This window comes from Schistocerca nitens, chromosome 2 (genome assembly GCF_023898315.1).
Source record: "Schistocerca nitens isolate TAMUIC-IGC-003100 chromosome 2, iqSchNite1.1, whole genome shotgun sequence".
NCBI classification, from domain to species: Eukaryota; Metazoa; Arthropoda; class Insecta; order Orthoptera; family Acrididae; genus Schistocerca; species Schistocerca nitens.
The window spans coordinates 462,443,086-462,454,183 of record NC_064615.1 but is presented as its reverse complement, the minus strand read 5'-3'; positions in this window follow the sequence as shown (position 1 = coordinate 462,454,183).

Here is an 11,098-nt window from a genome sequence, read left to right as displayed (position 1 = left end):
TAAAGTTACCGTATTTATTCGAATCTAAGCCGCACCTGAAAAATGAGACTCGAAATAAAGGAAAAAAAAAAAATTTCTGAATCTAAGCCGCACGTGAAATTTGAGACTCAAAATTCAAGGGGAGAGAAAAGTTTTAGGCTGCACCTCCATATCGAAACAAAGTTGGTCCATTGTAATATGAGACACGATTTAGGTCGAATGAATGACGATACAGCTACAGTATTTTGGTTCGAGTCGTAAGCTTAGCAGTTAAGCTTTACCAGGTAGCCATTGCTATGCATCAGGCGCTCCGTCCACATTTATATGGGTACCCTTCCTTTTTCACGTGCTTCGACTGGTTTGAATCGATTGCTTGTTTTGCTTCGATCTGATAAGTGCCGTTTTCTTTGTTATAGGTGTTTATGTCTAAGCTGAAAATGCATTACTGTACTATGTCATGCATTGTTTGTCGCATTCTGATAGTGAGTGTTCACGGCCTGTCGCCGCTCGCAGCATGGCTTTCTTTTGTGCGCGCTACTGCCGCTTACAATTAAAAAAAAAAAAAGAGAGAGAGAGAGAGAGAGAGAGAGAAATCGTCTCATTAGCGAAACAATGGCAAGAGACTGCTATTTGTTGTTACTTACACTGCTGCTTTCTTTGATAATGATCAACAAGAACCACATAATAGATTGCGTATGATAGAACATGGCTCAAATGGCTCTGAGCACTATGGGACTCAACTGCTGATGATAGAACATGTTCTGAACGAAAGTTAGGCGAAAATTTTTCTCCGTTTGAAAATCTTTGCGGCCGCTTCTTTAGTACATCAAATTCTGCACAGAAATTAGAGTCATCTTAGATTTAAAAATCTAGTCAGTTGCCGTGCTTTATCTGACTGTATCACTATTAGGCATAAGAATAATGCGAATATAAACATGACACGATACATATATTCTTCCGCGTTTGCTGTTGTCTCACTCTAGTTTCGTAGTTTATTAGGAAGACAGGATTTAAACGAGATAGCAGCAAACATGAAAGAATACATGGCAAAATGTTTATATTCATATTATTCTTATGGTGAAAAGAATAATGCATGTGATTCACGTTTCATCAGGTTCCTATTAGCAACCATCTCTTCTCACAGGTAGGAAAAAATTCAGAACGTAGAGTTGACCATATTGACAAACATCCCAAGCAGTCTTGCAGGACATTGAAATTCTGCTACATTCGAAGATGAGCAATACAGAATTTGTATTTACTTCATTGAATAATGTATGAAAATGCAGTGCTCGAAATGCGGGGTTGAGAAGAAAAAGCTCGTCTTCCACTTTTTTTTAAATTTATTTACTGACGCAGAGGTTTTGGCGCCAGTATTTATCATTGTGCCTACAAAGTATGCCTGTGTAGCGCTACATGTATTCGACGGCAGAAGTTAGTTGTGGCAGCACCTATCGACATTTTTCAGAACTTCTGCAGGCGGTTTTTTGGATTACAAAAACCGGAAAAAAAGTGCGACTTAGATTCGAGTAAATACAGTCGCACCTTATTTGAAAGTTGTTTTCCCCACAAGGTAACTCAAATTAAGCAGAAGTCTAATAAGAAACCATGGATCAGACAAGGGATAAAGATATCATGCGAGATAAAAAGGAAAATCTATTTTATATGTAGGGACACCATTGATACTAGCATTACATAAATTACTGCAGAATATTGAAGAAGGTTATCCAGAAATCTAAACACCAGCAATATGAGAAGAAGATAAATACATCCAGCAATAAAATAAAGCAACATGGGATACAGTTAAGTCAGAGACAGGTAGGACCAGAAATGAGGAGGAACAAATAGCTCTAAAAATAAATGAAACCCTGGTAACAAATGCATATTGTGTTGCAAATCAATTAAACAAGTATTTTGTCTGTATTACTGATAGCATGAGGTTGTCAGGTTCAGTAAATAATGCAACGGAATATCTAAGACCAGTGTGCACACAAGCAATCTCAGTAAAATTCAGTTGATGCTTACTTCACCCAAAGAAATAGAATCCATCATAAAGTCCTTGAAATCAAAGCATTCACTCCATTATGTCATATGACATCATATTTTGGGGTAACTCCACAAACCAAGAAGAAATTTTTGGAGCATAGAAGCATATAATAAGAGTAATGTCTAGTGTAAATTCAAGAACATCATGTCAGAACCTATTCAAAGAATTGGGCATACTAACCACAGCTTCTCAGTATATTTATTCCTTAATGAAGTTTGTTGTAAATAATACATCTCTTTTTACAACTAACTGCTTAGTATACAGTATCAATACTAGGAATAAGAACAATATACATAAAGATTTAAAATCACTTACTCTTGCCCATCAAGGAGTCCAGCAACGCATATTTTCCATAAGTTACCAGAAACTATTAAGAGTTTAGTTTCAGACAAGGCACAATTTAAACATAATTTAAAAGAATGTTTGGTGTCCAACTCCTTCTGTTCCATCCATGAATTTCTCAACAAGTGCAGTAGACCTTTTTAATGAAAATTTATTATACTTTAATTTTTGACAATACTTAGTTGTAGCAGCCAAATAACTACCTACTGAGTGAATGATGCATTTAATGAAAGCAGATATAAGTATTAAACCTATAAATATTAGGAATTTAATTTTACTTCAGGTACATAATTTTACTGTTTATTGACTGAGGATCATTAAAATTAACGAAACTCAAGTTTTTCTAATTACATTTTTGTAATGTGTTTATCTGACGTGTTCCACACCCAGGAGGATCACCTCTTTTGTGGGTCTATGGAATGAATAATTAATCTAATCTATCCCCACCCAGTTGCCTCTCCCTTAGTGTGCTGCTGCTTGCAGTCTGGCTTCAGCTGCCAGCTGTGTATGTGAGTTGCATTTGCATGTGTGTGTGTGTGTGTGTGTGTGTGTGTGTGTGTGTGTGTGTGTGTGTGTGTGTGTGTGTGTTTTGCCTATTTTTGAAAAAGCTCTTGTTGGCCAAAAGCTAACTTGCTGACAGTCTCTTTGTTGTGCCTTTCTGTAACTCAGAGTCTCCGCTATACGGTGAGTAGCAACTATCCTTTTTATAATATTGTTACATTCCATGTTGGATTTTCCTTTGTTAATAAAATTCTTAGTATTATTAATTCCCATTATAAAATCATCACATCACTCAAGAGGTAAACATGATATTGTCACAGAAATAACACCTCCCAGTAGTTGAACGAATCAGTACTCCAGTTATATTTATCAAATAATTTCTCACACATTTTCAGTATCATTATTATTTTTCATGAAAACACATTTCTCTGTTACTGACCACAGTGTCCCATTTTAAACAGGTTCTCAGTAAACTTTACTATTTATCAGTGTCTGTTATTCTATTCATTTATTTGCTCAAAAAGATGTTGTTAGAATAAGTGCATTCACAAAAGAAACTTTGAGATGGCAGGGTCACTGCTTCATATGTACTTCATCATACTAATTGAAAATACTTGTACATCAAACCACATTACTGACAATACATTACTTCCTAGCAATGCTTCATTATACTGTAACCAAATTATAAGGGCACACTTTGTTCTCACTAAACTTGAATAGGCAGCATGACTTCCTTTTACTTCACCTTTCTTTACCTTGGCCTGAAGTCTCATAATATGGCACATACTTACTTAAAAAGATGATCTGTCACATGCAACTGCACTTAATTATACTTTAATTTGAACCAATGGCTTTCTCTCTTCCATACACTTACACAGACTACTGACTTATATATTTTGAAGATCTGTGGCGACTGCCTTCTTTCAAATCTCCCACCAAGCACACCAGAGAATTAGCACCACAGAGAGCCCTTTCAAGCTAGAGGGTGCAGCCATGCCACCACAAGCAGCTTGGCGTTTGCTGTCAGCAGCAATGTGGTTTGCAGCATGAAGTTGGACTCAACTCAGCTGGGAAAGATGCGCCATGTGGGGAATGGGTTTGGCCATTAGAATTTGGTACCCAGGCCTGTTGACACAGCAGTTCTCTGATGTTATTCCCAAGAGCACATTATTGTCAGCAACCTTAGCCCTGTTCATTCCTTGACTACCAAAATTTATTTCATTTGTGTGTTTAAGTAATTCTCCTCTCATTTAGGAATTCAGTTTGTATGAAATACTGTAGGGAGAATCTGTTGTCTTGGAGATTCTGATTCATTATGTGCTTATGCCTTTGAATATGGATTTACCATGCTATTCATTGGCCCACTGAGCTTGGAACGTTAAGCACATCACATGGGCTATGTCAGGAGGAGGTGATATTAGAGATGTCTGGGTTGAAATCAAGGGGCTGCAGTGCCTGAGATGTCCTTCTAGTAATCATGTTGGGTCTTATTCTCATCAATAAATCTGATATGGTATTTTTTTAAAAAAATTGTATAAAAGTTTGGTGACTCCTTGTGCGGAGAACTAATGACTTTTGAGGAACACCCAATTACAGGAGATTTGAAAGGGGCTAGTGGTGCTGCAACTTTGACATTCCTTTAGTTTCTTCCAGTCTTACAGGTGTTCTTACACATGCAGAGGACACTAGACCTGATGGCCCCAGAGTCTCTTGTGGAATGGCCACCAGGATGCATCAGCTCCTGCCACCTTCACCGAGCCTGCATAAAAATTAAGTTACATAACCTTGTTACAGACTGTTGCCACAATAATTATAATATTTTTATTTTATTTTTCTGTTTTGTGTTTTCATTAACGTGATTTTAAGAGTTTCAATCTGTTGGGTTAATGTTCTATAGTGCCATGGACAGCTGTTGACCAGGTTGTTAAATTTCCTTAAATTTTGTCACCTGGTGCTGGCCAGGTTTAAATTTTTGAAGAGCTGTGATTGGCCATTCCTTTATTTGTTAATTGTTTTGAAAGTTTTATTATGTGGCACTGGCCAGGTTTTCTTAATTAAAGAGACTTTTAGATGTAGAGGCATAGTATTAATGGGATGCCTTTATAAATAATTGTCATTATTACCCATCAGGTTCTCAGTTTCATATTAGTCAGGTTCCCATTTGTAGATTTGAACTGTGGCATAAAATTCTAGATAGCCGGTTGGTCCTCTTTATCAGAATAATTATGCCACATGTTGGCACTGAAGAATTTTCCTTCTTTCCCAAACAGCTAACATGACTAGAGACAGGATAGGTGTATAGTTTGTGGTTTGCTGAAATGCTGTCTCAGTATTAAGGCTGTGGTACGTGAGTTTCTGCCTTACTTTTGTGCCCAACTTAATCAGGAGCCTGTGTGTGCACTTACTGATTCAAGTAGTTCTGTTTGCCTTTTTGACTAGTGGTAGTACTTGGAATTTAGGACTATTTCTAAGTTGCCTTGCTTGTGCCCTTCCAACCTAGGATATCGGGCTGTTAATGGGCAAACATTGCCCCTAGTTTGGGAGTTGTGAGAGTAATTATATGTTTTGAACTTTTCATGGCTGATTAACTTGGTGGTGATCAAGAATTTGTTGGTGAACTTGATTTTGGGTTGTGATTTTATATGATTCACAGGTTTGATGTCGGATTGACAGGACAGGGTTGTTTACTTTAAGTTTTGTCCTGCTGAGAGGTTGATCTTGTGCTCCTGTTGAAGTTCATTCAGAATTTGTAGTGTACTACCATTTGCCTCAAATGTGATATGGATCATTTGTGTCTAGATGAGGCAAATCAGCTTTTGGAAGCCTTAGTGACCTCCCATAAGTATTGTCAGACGAACTGTGGGTTACAAGTAAAACTGGGTATAAGATTCACCTTACTGATGAGATCTGAGTAAGGCAAGCTCCATACAGTATTTCTCCACTGAAGATGAGGAGTTTACCTGGTCTGATGATGTCACGTGAGGGGTCATCAAGCCTTGCATGTCACAGTATGCTTCACTCATGTTTTGGTATCTAAGCGTAACAGTGGAGAGTTTAGTCCAGTGGTTGATTAGAAGCTAGTTAGATGAAAAGGTTGTCCTAGACTCTGTACCACTTCCAGATTCACAAATTGTTTCACTTGGTTTTCAGGGGCTCAATTGTTTTGGTTTGGCATCAAGAGCTGCCATATTTCCATCTTATAGAATTGTGTTTCGGGTAAGCTTAGGTTCAAATGCGTCTACTTATTTGGATGACGTGGTCATTTATAGTGTGACCTTGTCGAAACGTCTGCAACACCTAGAGGCAGTTGTAGTCCACCTTAGAGAGTTGGTACCAACCATGAAGCCATCTAAAATAATCATGTAGCTTGCCATGAGATTACCTTTTTGTGGCATCTACTTTCTGCTGATTGGATTACGATTAGGACTGACCATGAGCAGACTAGTGATTTGTGCAATTTCCACACATCTAAGAATATGAAAGGTGTCACCAGATTCATTGGCATGGTCAATTTTCTTCGCAAATTTATGCCCAATTTATAAATTTCTTCAAGTTTTATTACCTGGTGCTGGCTAGGTTTGAGTTTTTGAAGAGCTGTGATTGACCATTTCTTAATTTGTTAATTTTTTTAGGTTTTATTATCTGGGACTTGCCAGATTTTCTTGTTTAAAGGGACGTTTAGATGTAGAAGCAATATGTTAATGGGATGCATTTATAAGTAATTGTTGTTATTACCCATCATGTTCTTAATTTCATATTTGTCAGGAGCCCATTTGTAGATATGAATTCTGATAAAGATTCTAGAAGGCCAGTTGGTCCTCTTTATCGCAAAAATTATGCCATATGTTGGCACTGATAGCTTTTTCCTTTTTGTCCTATATGTGTAATCTCAAAATTAAGAGAAATTCCATTATTTCTTCTTCAAGTTTTATTTAAGTGCCCAGTGGGTTTGTTCTTAAATCATTTAAGAATTTTTTTGGATTTAGTCTATTTTAAATTTATTAAGCAGCAACAGCTGTTGGTTACATTCAGAGAGTTTGTCTATTGTAAAATTGGATGTTTGCACTTAAAAATCTTTTGTAATAAATGTTTTACAAGTGGGGAATTGTGTTCACCCAAACCCTGGTCCAGTCCTTACACATAATTTATCCTGAGTGCCATTTAAACATACTTTTTGCTGCTCTGAAAAATTCAGTTAGGTTTCATATGTATAGTTTTGCAATATTTGCTGACAGCATTTACTCGTAATTTGATACACATCATATTTCTGAATTATCATTTTGGCTGAAATAGATCCATCAATACAAAAACAAAAACTTTATCATTACTGTACATAAAAATAAAATAAAACACCTCTACCAAAATTTCTAATGACAACTCTTTGCCTTCTGTTCTATTATTTCTGTAAATTCAAAATACAAGTGCATTCTGTATCTACATCCACTTCAGTATTAGCAATTCATATGACAGTGTGCAGAGAGGGTGCATCTGACACTACTAACTGATCCTCCCTTCCCTATTTCACTTGTGAATAGCACATGGGAAGAATAATTGTTGGTAAGCCTCTGTATTAGCTCTGATTTCTCAAATTTTATGGTCATTGTTATTTCAGGAGATGTATATGGGGAGAGGAGGGGGTACTATGTTGTCCAACTCAGGAGATTATATAGGGAAAAGTAATATGTTATTCGACTCTTCCCAGAAAGTTCTCTCCTGAAATTTCAGTAGTAATTCTTATTATTTGTTATTCTTATTATTTGTTTTATGTGGTCATACTACTTAAGGTTACTCTGGATAGTTACTCTTTGACATTTTATGGGAGATACTGTTTCCAGCAATTTGTCGTCAATAGTGTAATTGTACAGTAGTGGATTACTTTTCATATATACCCACATTATGTTACATTTATTGATGTTCAGGGTCAACTGCCAGAGCCTGCACCATTCATCAGTCCTCTGTAGGCAATTCTGCTTTTTGGCACTGTTGATCTCTTATAGACAACCACATTATCCACGAACCTCCTTAAAGATCTTCTAACACGTTCTACTACGTCATTTATACATGTTAAAAGCAGTATGGTTGAATCACACTTCATTGGTGTACTGCAGAAATTAGCTTCACATGTGTCAGTTTTGTTCCAGTAAGAGAGTTCCATCTGCAAGTAAGCCTTGAATCTAAGTGCAAATCTGGCCTGATACTTTGTAAGCTAGTATTTTTCCCACTAAATGGCAGTGTGGGACATTGTCAAATGCCTTCCTAAAGTCAGTCAACATGGCACAACTCCTGTGATGCTCACCTACTTTATTTCTTCATTGATAGTCCTCGGTGTTGGCGTACTGTGTTGTTATACTGGCTGAAAAAGGGGAGGTGGATGTTCAACACTAATTACTCTAAATGATATCGCCAACAGTTGCACAGTTGTCTTTTACAGTTCTTTACTTTCACTGTTCACAATCCACCCCCCTCCAACATTACACAGTTAATATGGCCAGTTCACTACTGAACAGACACTGTCATTATTTTAACACATGGCCCATTTGTGTTACACTTATTTCATGATTAAGTTGATGCATTTTTGTTGACCCAACCAGTGCAGGTTTCTTGTCTGAAAATTGGTCATGGGCTGACTGTCTTAGAACCAATAATTGGGCCTTTATATATCATCACAATAATAGGCACTGAAACTATACGTTGTTTGATGTTTACATTACAGAAATCACAAATAAAATGTAACTCATTCAATTAACTGAATATATAAAAAAAGTTCCTCCTTTTAAACAGTTTTTTACCATAAAGATTAGGTTAATTAATGGAATTAACTGATATGGTTATACAAACAATACTTTTGACAAACCTGGTAATTATTTTGGAATTAATTAAGGGCTGGATTTACTAATATGTTTTTGAATAGAGTTAAATAAATACTTTAAGAATCCTAGTAGTTTATAATTAATACAGATTTTATATTTGTTTGTAAGTCAACAACAGAATCTAAGTCATTAAACAAAAGATTATAGCTAGGAATAGTCAAAATAAATTAGGCAATTACGCAAAACTAAGCACAAAATTATGCAAAACTATGCACAAAATTAGATCTGTTGCTATATTTCTTAATACTAAGAACCAACCTTTCTCTTTTATGAAAATGCAGATTTAACTCAGACATGTTAATGGTAATAAGGAAAAAATGAAAAAACTAATTTGAGCAGGCAGATGGCAAAATGAGAGAGGAAGTAAAAAGATCCCAGTTTGCTTCGTCACACCCCAAACACCTTTGCCTATATCGCTACAGATGTCATGGAGGAATAGAATTAGCTTCTGAGGGATCTCTGTTTGTAGAATCCATATTGATTTTCATGTAGGAGACTTTTGCTCTCCAAAAACTGATCGTTGTTGAACACAAAACTTGTTTCATTATTCTACAATAGATTGATGTCAACAGTATAGGCCTACAGTTATGAGTATCTGTATTATGACCCTTCTTGAAAACAGGAATGACTGCATTTTTTTCCAGTCATTGGCCACCCTTCATTGCTCCAGTGAATCATGATAAACTGCTCCTAGAAGGGGAGAAAGTTCTTTTGCATAATATTTGTGGAATTTTACAGGCATCTCATCTCATCCTGATGCCTTTCCACTGCTAAGAGATTCCAACTGCTCTTATTTTCCGTGACTGCTCACCTCAGTGTCTGCCATTCTGACATCTCTACAGTGACTGAACGGAGGAACCACTCTATGATCTTCCATGGTGAAACAGTTTTGGAAGACTGAATTAAGTTCTTTGGCCTTCTCTCTGTTATCTTCTCTGAGTGACCGAATAGATGATTTCAGACCACTTTTTGATTTCATTTGTCTCATTGCTGTCACTACACTCATTTTCACTTCATTTAGCTTTGTTTGTCAGCTAGGTTGAGCCTTATCTTGAATCTCCTATGAAGCTCTCTTTCTTGATGTTTTAGATTACATTTACCTAAACAATTATTTCCTGTATGTTTTCAGTAAACATCCCTTTTTTCAGGTTGTTTACTTTGCTGTAAATTCCAAAATTTCTCTCTATTCCCATTACACTATTTATGTTAGCATAATTAACTCCCAGTATTTTAAGCAAAGTTACACTTGGGAACTTGGTAACATGTTTCTTTCCTTTTGAAACACTTTTTTTTTCTAACAGTACCACATTTCATTACAATATTACTTACCTTGACTAATTGTCTCTCACTTAGCTTATTAAAATTTGCAGAAATTCTACTCCACATTTCACCAAGACCATTAGTATCATCTTCACAGTGAATACTTAATCAAGGGTGCCATTCACTGTGTGTATACACACTGTTTTAACGTCATCAAATGTGTCATATTTACATTAAAAGCTCTCTGATCTAGCCCCAGATCCAGTAAATAAACAGTATTTACATGTTCTGTTTCAGAAATCAGTTAATTGTACTCATTATAAGAACAGGATTCAGTTACTTCAGCTAACTCATCCTGACAGGACTCAACAATTGGAGAAACTGCAACATCCGTACCCTCATTACATGTGTCCTCAGTTACATTTTCACTAGACAGTATATCCTGAAGCCGAGTACTGACTGAGGATTCTGTGTTCTGTACACTTGTTTTTTCATTATGGAGGCACTGCTCATTTAATCTATTTTCGTACTGAAACTACTTAAACTCTCTCCAAAGCTATGCATTTCATTATACAAATCTAACCTTCTTTTCCATCACCCCTCATTCATCATCTCTTAAGATCTCACTTTGAAACTTTTTGCTACCCATTTTAATCATAGTGAACAAAACTTGAGAAGTAAAACACTGGGAACTTGTACTTCCACTACAGGCTCATATGCTTGCTGTTGGACTCTATGCCAATTGTCTGCTGTCCCCAGCCTATGGGCATCATATCTAACTAATCCACTTTATCTGTGTTAGTGGTCTCAATAGCTTATGCTTCTTCTCTTGATCACTGTAACAGTCTGAAAACTGTTGATGACAAGATGACAAAAAGGATAGTTCCAATGATGTAGCCCAAATAGTGTTTAATGTTCAAAATCAATAACTTTTACTTTCACTAATGACTTATTTGAGAACAATGGCCATTTCAGGTTCACAGTTCTCTGTTGTATGCAGGTAAGGGAAATCTACATATTTCTGTTTGTTACAGTTCTTACAGCTTTTGTGCAATAAACCTATGCTTGACAAAATAGTTAAGTGTGGCAAAGGACAATAAAA